Raw genomic sequence first — 10,956 nt, forward strand, 5'->3', positions numbered from 1 at the left:
GATGTATCAGTGGTTAGTGTATCTGGGTTTAAAAAAGGTTTGGACAAGATCCTGGAGGAAAAGTCCATAGTCTTCTATTAAGATAGACACGGGGAAAGCCACTGCTTGTCACTGGATCAGTAGCATGAAATGCTGTTACTATTTAGGTTTCTGCCAGGTACTTATGACATGGATTGGCCACTGTTGGAAGCAGGATACTGAGCTAGATGGACCAGTAGTCTGACCTAGTATGGCTATTCTTATGTTCTTATGGAATCTTGACGCCAAGATGCCATTATAGAATTGATGCAAAGAGCAGTGCATTGGGGCACCTAGAGTGAAATGCCATTTTATATAACTGTCCCGTGTGTGACTTATGTGCTCACATTGTAGAATACTGCTAAGCATGTGCCTAGCATTTACGCGGGTGTATGTTATATTCATATGTGTAAGTATTCTATAATCTTAGAGCACAAGTGGCACGTACATTTAGATGGCAAGGTTATAGAATTAGGGGGATAATGCTGAGGCGGTGTGTAAAGGTATTCAGCGGCACTATCCGGTTGCAATCCGGATTGCTAGGAACTCACAAAGACTATCTTGGCTCCCAGTTTAAATTGCTCTCCAGTTAAGCTCATTTCATCTTATAATTATTGATCAAGATCTGAGTTTTACAGAGCAAACAGTCGCAGTGGTAAAATCTTGTGGAGGAGTAGCCTAATGGTTAGCACAGCGGGCTTTGATCCTGGCAACCTAGGTTTGATTCCCACTGCAGTTCCTCATGACCTTGGGCAAGTCACTTAACCCTCCATTGCCCCAGGTACAAAAACTTAGATTGTGAGCCCTCTAGGGGTAGAGAAAGTACCTACATATAATGTGTACAGCGCTGGGTATGTCTAACAGCGCTATAGAAATGATTAGTAGAAGTAGTAGTACTTGTTTCTACCATCTCCGTCAATTCTGTGTGGTGCAGCCATCACTGGACCCTGATTTGCAGTTTACTGTCCTTCATGAACTCATCAATTCCAGATCAGATTACTGAGTATAGAGATGTGGTAGCTGTGTTAGTCCACTTTTAGAGGTAATTAATAGAAATAAAACATGGACAAGAAAATAAGATGATACCTTTTTTATTGGACAAAACTTAATACAAGTTATGTCCAATAAAAAAAGGTATCATCTTATTTTCTTGTCCATGTTTTATTTTGTTTTATTTCTATTGATTACCTCTAAAAGTGGACTAACACGGCTACCACATCTCTCTACTAAAGATGGAAGATACCGCATACAGTGTCTTGAAAAAGCAAATGAACAAACTTACGGAAAAAGAAACAAAAATGAACAGTCATCTTTACTTTCTGACAATCTGCAAGAAGAATAACATCATTCCTAAAGGACTGAGGATCAAAAATCCTTTGGCTACTACTTACAATTCTGACTATGCAGACAAACTCTGCAGATGCACTAGTCAGAAACTAAGAAATGAACTTATACATCAACTATTACAAAATTACTTTATTTTTTGTCTATTAGATTGTAAGCTCTCTGAGCAGGGACTGTCTTTCTTCTATGTTTGTGCAGCACTGCGTACGCCTTGTAGTGCTATAGAAATGCTAATTAGTAGTAGTAGTAGTAGTAGTAGTAACTCTACAAGAAGAAGAAAATGATAAAAACCCAAAGGAATGAAATCATAAGGAACATGGAGGAACTACATCCACACTGAATGAGCCAACTTAAAGAGGACCTGCAGAACATCCAAGGAGAAAAACAATACATTGCTATCCGCAAAAAAGAAATCACAGAGAGATAAACATCTTATCTTGGAGCAGAAACAGCACTGCAGAACTAACATTCCCAGACAACTTTCCAATCCATCTGAAGTATTTGAAAATCGAAGCCCAAACAAACCAAGAGATCGGGGAAGTCTGCAGAAGCCCTGCAGACAAACTACTGATCACACTATTGGAGATACAGATCAAATGGGGATAGTAAACTTCTCGAACTATCAATTATCACATCATGAAGTCTCTGTACTTTCCAAAGGACTTTCATTCCACCCATCCTCAGACCTGGAAGAATTCTTTAGGAAGCTGCGCCTAAAGGCATATTTCCACAACAAAGGAGCTCCCAACAGACCGGAATACAGTTTTAAACAAAAGAACACATATTTCACCCCACAGGATGGACAAAACAACAAGCTGGACAACTACATAGAAAGTTTCAGACATAGGGTAAAATCACAACTTTCCAACAAACAAAAGAAAATTCTGTACAATCTTACTCCACCAGAAAGAGCGGCTATAAGAACTCTACAAAATAACCAACGCATTATCATCAAACCCGCAGACAAAGGAGGCTCAGTGGTGATTATGGACACACAAAAATACATTGAAGAAGGGCACAGACAGCCCTCAGACAATATATACTACAGGAAACTAACTGAGGATCCCACACAGGATTATACAAAACAGCTAAAAAACCTTATCAGAACATTTCCTAAACAAGTACAGCCACATCTGAAGAAACTCATACCAAACCAGCCTTCTGTGGGCACATTCTACATGCTACCCAAAATCCACAAACCTGGAAACCCTGGCAGACCAATCATATCGGGTATTGGCACACTCACGGAGGAAATATCTGGACTTATAGAGGGGATTCTGAAACCTCTCATGCACAAGACAAACAGCTTCATACAAGACACCACAGACTTTCTGAATAAATTGAAAAATATCAAGCAATTACCACCGGGTACCCTTCTGGTCACGATGGATGTAGAATCACTATACAACAACATTCTCCATGCGGATGGCATAGATGCATGTGAGAAGCTCCTAAAAACATCCACACTGGACCATCAATATTCACCAGAAACTATTACAAAATTAATCAAATTTATTCTAACTCACAACTATTTCCACTTTAACAATGATATCTATCTACAAATCATGGGCACTGCGATGGGCACCAGGACAGCATCCCAATATGCCAACCTCTTTATGGCTGAGCTGGAAGAGACATTTCTGAATACATACCAGACCAAATCCTTAAAATACTACCGGTACATCAATTACATTTTTATAATTTGGACTGAGTGGGAAGAAACACTGAAACAATTTTACAGTTCCTTCAATACATACCATCCTACAATCAGATTCAAAATTGACTACTCCCCAGAAAAAGTCAATTTTTTGGACACCACAGTCTCAATCAGCGATGGCTATATACAAACATCCATAAACAAGAAACCCACAGACAAATGCAGCTACCTCCACAACTCCAGCTTCCACCCTTCACATACAAAAAGATCCATTATTTACAGCAAGCCACAAGGTACCACCTTATCTGCTCTGACCTTGGGGACAGAGACTGACACCTCGGAATCCTGACTGCATCCTTTGAACAGAAAGGTTACAACCCCAAAATAATCTCCAAGAATATTGCCTTCTCCCTCAAAACACCCAGAGAAAATCTGCTACAGTACAAGGAAAAGAAAGCCACAGACAGAATCCCCCTTTTAGTGACATACAACCTAGAGCTGGAAAAATTAAGAAAAATCATAAAAGATCTACAGCCTCTACTCCAGGAGGATGAATTACTGAAAGAGATATTCCCATCCCCACCAGTGCTGGCCTTCCGACAGCCACCCAACTTAAAACACAAGCTAATTAGAAGTAAGCTCCCAATACAGACACAAAAAGAAGAGAATGGCACACATCCTTGCAATGTATCCAGCTTCAAACTATGCCAAAACATTTCACAGGACCCCATGGTCATTCACAAAGGAAAAATATTCAACATTAAGGAATCCTTCAGATGGTCATCTTCCAATATGGTATATATCATTCAGTGTAAAAAATGCAGTGAAGGGTGCTACATTGGAGAAACTAGTCAGATGCTAAAGAAGAGATTTAATTTACATAGATAACATATGAAAAATGCTGGTACCAACCAGGATGTCACTTCTGTGGGGCAACACTTTACAAAACCAGAACACTGTACCAGTGATTTTATGGTAAGAATCCTAAAAGGGAACTTTAAAACAATACAGGAACGTAAGACCTTTGAAGTCAGAATGATTGAATATTTTGGCACCCACCAGACAGGACTAGCCCATTATAAACCATAAAATTGTACTGCTTTGTCACCCTCCTATCTCTATGCATATCTCCCCGTCCCTCATCCACCCGACTCTTCCTGTCTCTCACCTATCCACCCTCATCCTGCTAGACTGTCACTGAAATGCTTTGATGTTTCACTTATATATACTGTCATCTACCAATATTTGCTTATTTCCGATCTGACGAAGAAGGGCTACCTTTGAAAGCTAAAAATCTATTAAGTTATGTCCAATAAAAAAGATATCATCTTATTTTCTTTTCCATGTTTTATTTTGATTGATTACCAGATCAGATTACTGTAATGCCATTTACTAGGGTTGTATTTCTCTACACTCAGTTGCAGACTGTGCAGAATACAGCAATTCAAACCCTCAATATAGCAAGATGTTATGATCATATTACACCATTACTTGTTGCTCATCATTGATTACCTATCATATTTTGAGTTCAATTTAAGAGTTTGACTCTCATTTTCAAAGCCTTCATATTTTGCTTTATCCATTATACCATATGCCCTGCTCAGACTCCTTCAGTCTTTGAATAATCAACATTTGCAAATTCCATCACTTCACTTAGAGAGTTTAGATACAGCCAGAAGCTGAGCTTCTTATTGTGTTGCTCCTTCCTTATGAAACTCCCTTCCAATGAGGGCCCATTTAGAACTCTCATATATAAAATATAGGAAGATTTTGAAGGCCTTTCTCTTTGAAAATGCCTTTGCTGATTATTTACCCCAAGAATGGCATCCTAGACTCTATAGGCCAATGTTTGAACTGCTTTATCTATTGTATGTTTATATATTGTTTGATGGTTTTATGCTGTGCTTTGATTTGTTTGTATTGTAGCTGTCTTCATGTATGGTCTTTAATATGTATGGTTGAGTACTTTAGTATCACCAAATGGAGTTCCTTTCTTTCTTTCAAATTGTGATTTTATATTGTATACCGCTCTGTTATGCTTGCAGGAAGAGTAGGTATATGAAATTTTAAATAAACCATAGTGCCACTGAGTATCTTTTTGAGCAGCGTTTATCTGTTTACAGGTGCTGCTGCCCAGATGCTTTTAAATATTGACCATTTTGTTTTTGTCTTAAACTGCGTGAAGCACTTTATTCCAACACTGTACAGCTTTGTCAAAACTCAAAATGTGCTGAGCAACTTTTCAGGAAATGACTCCTGTTTTCAGCATTTCTTGCTCCATTGACAGATCTATTCCAAGGAAGGACCTCAAACAATGAGGTCAAAGCAGAGATCCAAGCACAACATCTGCAATAGAAGCCATGGAAAAGGGGCCATTGAAAATGTGTTTCCTTTAGCACCCGCGCAGACTAAACAAAAATCCATCACCAGACCGAGAACAATGCCGCTATCTTCAGATTGTATTCCAAACAAGAATGGCTCATGCAAATATTTCAAATGACTCTAGTAGCCATCCAATAACCTACGCCTATTGCAGACTCTCTGGAAAGCAATGTTAAATGACTAATTAGCTGAAACTTATCATGCCACAGCTTCCACAAATAGCAGATGCCCTCAGCAGTCTGCACACATATAAAGTACTGCTTGCCTGTGTAGAGGCTGGCTGGCTGGAGCTAAGAGGTTAGGTTTTGGTTTTAGTGGTCGTTCTGTAAAGCAGGTAAGAAACTCATGACTATTGATGTGCAGTTGACATTCATCAATGGGCTGCACTAATATATCCGTCTTCCCTATTGTCCCTATTATAATTACTTAGGAGCCAAATTTACATTATGCAATTAATAAGAAGTTAAATTTAGGACACTATGACATGGGCTGCACTTATCTTCCCCAGGGAAATCAGTGACGGCAGTCTTCAAGGCAGTCTGTTTAGGATGCCTGCGCCTCATTTTCAGAGGGAAAGTAAAGTACGCACATATTTTCTCTTTGGAAATTGTCTATCTAGAAAAATTATTTTAAAATCATTTGAGATCTATGTGTGATATACAATACAGCTAAAATACATGAACATTGTAAAAAACCTTGGGGCCAGTTGTCATATTTTCTGGGATTTGGTTTTTAAGTAATACTAAGGATCAATAGTTAGTTCTAAAGAAGCTTCTTTGTATTTTTGATAAACTAATCCAGTTAAACAAACAAAAAAATAATCTAAAGCTCTTTTGAGTGGCAGAGAGAGAGAGAGAGAGAGAGAGAGAGAGAGAGAGAGAGAAAGGGGTCCTTTGCAGGAGAGGCATTTTGTATTCTTAAAAATGAAATATGCATAGGTGCCACAAACTTTAAAATAAGGAAGACTGAAAGGTATGTAGAAATTAAAGGCACAGTTTTGTGCAGAAAAAGTTCTTCAGAGATTCTTTGAGGTGTGGGATTATTTGATTGATGACTCTCATTTGCAATACAAGAACTGATGTATAGGTTTAGCACATTAAAATGTAACCTCATTTTCAGCAGGACACTCCCTGAGAAAAGCAACAGCCCTCCGTAAGAAGCTGAACAGCCTAACTGTAAAAAGCTAGCTGCAGTGTGTGGGAAACGAGTTGTGACATGAGGGACAGTCATGCAGTAAGGCTCAAAATGATCCATCACTCAGTTGCTCAAAGACTGGTTGCAAACTAGAAAAATAGAAATTGATGTTTAGCAGTGCATCCACATAAAGTTATAGGGGTACATTTTCAGCTGGCAGAGATCAGTGTTTTTTTTTTTTTTATTGTTGCTGGCTTTATACCCAGGTATTAAATGCCAGGCCATGCCCAGACACTGGCATTGAATATCTGGGAATACACAGCCAGATAAAATGTAGTTGGTTTAGGGGTCCTTTTACTAAGTTGCAGGAAAAAGGGCCCTGCGGTAGTGGCAGGGGCCATTTTTCCTGCGTGCCAGGGCCCTTTTTACCACAGCGGGTAAAATGCCCCCCCCCCCCCCAAATGGCCACACGGTAAGATAAATCTTACCGCGTGGCCATGTGGTGGTAAGGGTTCCCACAGTAACCCAGCAGTAACCGGGCAGTACACAATGATGTCTGATTACCGCTAGGTTAGCACTGTGCTACAAGAAAAAAATTTTCAAGAGCGCCCACGTTGGGTTGTTGGGCTTACTGCCGCTTTGAAAAAGGGCCCCTAAGAGTGATATTAGCTATAGTGAACTGCATAAAGATAGGAATGTATTTTATGCAGTCCTATTTATGCGGTTAAGTTGATTGAGCACTGAATATTGGCATGTAACCAGCTATGTGCCGACTCCACTCCTGGAATGCCCACAAAATAGCTGGGAATTTTCAGTGGCACTGTTTGATTAGCTGCCACCGAATATGTCCAGTTAACCCCAGGAGATACAGTGGCTTCCCTCATGTCCAATAACAGACTAGGGACTTTTCCTCCAGGAACTTGTCCAAACCTTTTTTAAACCCAGATATGCTAACCACAGTTACCACATCTTTCAGCAATGAGTTCCAGAGCTTAACTAACTATTCTTTGGGTAAAAAAAATATTTCCTCCTATTTGTTTTAAAACTGTTTCCATGTAATTTCATTGTCACCTAGTCTATGTACTTTTTGAAAGAGTGAAAAATTGATTCACTTTTACCCATTCTACACAATCATATCGCCCCCTCACCCATCTCTTTTCATGGGCGCATTGTGCCTTTACTTTTAAAATAACACCATGGTCAATATTTAGCCAGGGAGGCAACTGCATTGATTTAAGAGGCAGCACCAGTGCTTAAATTAATACAGAACGGCTATGTACTGACTATACATGACATTTAGTCACAATACAAAGTCCCTTATATTTATTTATTTATTTATTGGGGATATATTAACTGCCTTTATGAAGAGATTCACCAAAGGCGGTTAACAGCATTCCAAGAGTAAAATGACAAAATATAAGCAGAAGTACAATCAATCAATGAGGTAAACTTGGAAAATTGAAACTTAGTGAGTATCAGAAATATAAATCTTTAACAGCACTATAAAACAGTCATGAAACAGAAATATACAGGAATATACTAGATTCTGCAAAATCCTCAAATCGTTCCTATTCAAACAAACCCTCACAAAGAACAACCATATCTCAAACAATTAATTATTACTTGAATTGGTTATTACTCTATTTACCATTAACTTTCTCTTTGCTTCATGTACAATTTCTCATTCATAATAGATTTTCTAAATGTTAAACATCCATAGCTATCCCAGTATGTTTATGATACTGTATTGTAAAATTGGATTCTTACAACAAGTTACTTTTTTATTCATTATTCTTTGTTATGTATCCTATACTGTTTATTGTAAGCCACATTGAACTCAAATTTGTTTGGGATAATGTGGGATATAAATAAACAAATAAATAAGATAAATGTTATTATAATACAAATGATTCCATATTGACAGCATGGAAGAACATTAAATAGCGTAGATCTAATACGATGTCAGCATAATACCAATGGAGCACCTAATAGAACATTCAAATAACATAGATATGATGATTCAGCTGTTCATACAATATAATAATGAAATATCTTACAATGTAGCCAAGGAGCCAAGTGAAAACATGATATATAGAATGGACAAGATGAGTAGTAAAGAGTCAATTGGGAGAAATAGATGGGCAGCTAAATGAAGGCAAATTATCTGTACAGTTAAATTAGGCATCATGCCTAATCTAAATGTTTAAATTATCTGGACAGTGGCTGAACGTCACTACTCTCTGGATAATTATCTACCTGCCATTACTCAGCCCCATAACTAGCTCATTCTTATATGAACAGTATAAGGCTGATCAGACATATTTTTGACCCATTAAGTTCAAAAAATACACCAGCTGCTGAACCTAATACTTTGAATATCCAGATAGCACTGGAACTCTCCGGAAGGCCCAAAGCTTGGATTCCAAACTTGTAAAACCTGTGCAAACCTGGAAAATTCCCAGCTAGGCTTTTAGAGTCCACCAGGGCTCTCTTTTTGATTACCTAAAGTCTGGGTAATTCATGTTTTTGTTCTACTCAACTTAATTTGGAGACTTTGACTCAAAATTTCACAGTAAAACATATGAAACGCTTCTTGAGGTATACCAGAAAGTCAAATTAACAGTCTGCTTTCTCTCCAACTTACCTCAGGTTTTATTTTTGTGCATCCTTTCTGCAATGAAATCACAGCATCCTCTAAGTGGGTATCTCCTGTTCTGAGCTTTTCACTTAAGAGTTGCCAGATGCTGAATCGCTCACAGGATGACAGGTGTTGATTGGCATCATCATGCCTGTATCAGAATGGGGTTATAAGAAACAGGTTCAGATATATGTAACAGAAAAAAATGTATGGCACATCTGGTTCATAGTATTAAGAAGGCAGATGCCAAAATTTGGATAAGCTGGAATTCTGCTTCAAGAAACACGGGTGCTGAATAGCAAAGGCCATGGAGAACACCTTCTCCTGCTTACAGAAAGTTTAATTTTTGTTCTCTGTCAAGCCCTAAGGCATTCTTCTTGGGACTTTCTATCCTCATCAAAAAGCAGTTTAGTACTGGCTCATGTCCAAGGTTCCAGCTAGCCAGCACAGCCAAGTATTTCAGACTCAGCTGCAGACTACCTGGCAGTTTAATTAGCTTCTCCAGTGTTAGGGTGCAAACAAGAAAGAAGCTGTGTAATGAGTACCTGAATTGTTTAGGCAATCATGAGACAGTTCATCCTCTGATAATTGTTAACATGTGTAGATTACACACAAAAAAAAAAGAAAGAAAAAAAAAAAGCAATTTTTAATCAAATTGTGTTCTGTTAAGGCATGGGTAGAAACCTGAAAACAAACCCAGTATGGGGTGTCAACAGCAGTGCCATAGAAATTGGCAAAGAAGTTTTAATTACCACTGTGGAAACCCTGCAGCAAAACAGAAGCTAAATACTGGTAATTGGGTTAGTAACATTGCAGAGTTCAGTGTACAGTCTTAATTTACACTGCAGATTACATTAGAGGATCAAATAAATCTTAAACCATCTATATAAATAATTCTCACCTGGAACATTCTGAAGCTCACTCTGTGGGAGGGAAACACTGAAGGCTAGGCTGTCAGCAACACTCACTCTCACTCATGCACCACTCACTGTCACTCATATACCCGCCCTCAGCCACGTCCCTTCCGGATATAATTCGCAACCCCAACGTTCTAAATGAAGCCTCAACCGGAAGTGTGAGGTGCCCTAGATATCCGTTTTGGCCCATTACTGTGTGCCCCACCCTCGCGTCACAACGTGATGATGAACGAGGGTGGAGATCTCCCTGAGGTGTGTGAAACGTGGCCACACCATCACCAACGAGGCGGACATCAAGGTGGAGCTAAGCGGTGGGTCTGGGGAACATGGCTGCGATATCGTCCAATGCCCAAAAATGCCCAATGACTCGCTGCGAGTGGCCATCAAGGTGGAGCTAGGCGCTGGGGTTGGCCAGCACGGCTCTGATACCGTCGAACACGCAAAAATCGATCCAAGTCCCCATCAAGGTGCAGGTAGGTGCTGGGGGTGGGGACCAGGCCTCCCATACCGGCGAACGCGTGAAAATGGCCAAGGACTTGCTGTGAGTGCCCATCAACATGCAGGTAGGCGCTGAGGCCGGAAAATGGTCGACGACTCGCTGCAACTGCCCATCAAGGTGCACATAGGTGCTGGGGCTGGAAAATGGCCAACGACTCGCTGTGAGTGCCCATCAAGGTGCAGATAGGTGCTGGGGGCGGGAACCAGGCCTCCCATACCGGCGAACGACACTTCAAACTTGCTAGCGCCCGTTTCATTGCTTTCTGAAACGGGCATTTTTTACTAGTATTCTATATTACATCCCTCCAAAAGTAAGTGCAGAGCATAAGGCACAAGCCTCATATCTTTTTTGTTGCCTTCCTCTGAAC

Source organism: Microcaecilia unicolor, chromosome 4 (assembly GCF_901765095.1).
Source record: "Microcaecilia unicolor chromosome 4, aMicUni1.1, whole genome shotgun sequence".
NCBI lineage: Eukaryota > Metazoa > Chordata > Amphibia > Gymnophiona > Siphonopidae > Microcaecilia > Microcaecilia unicolor.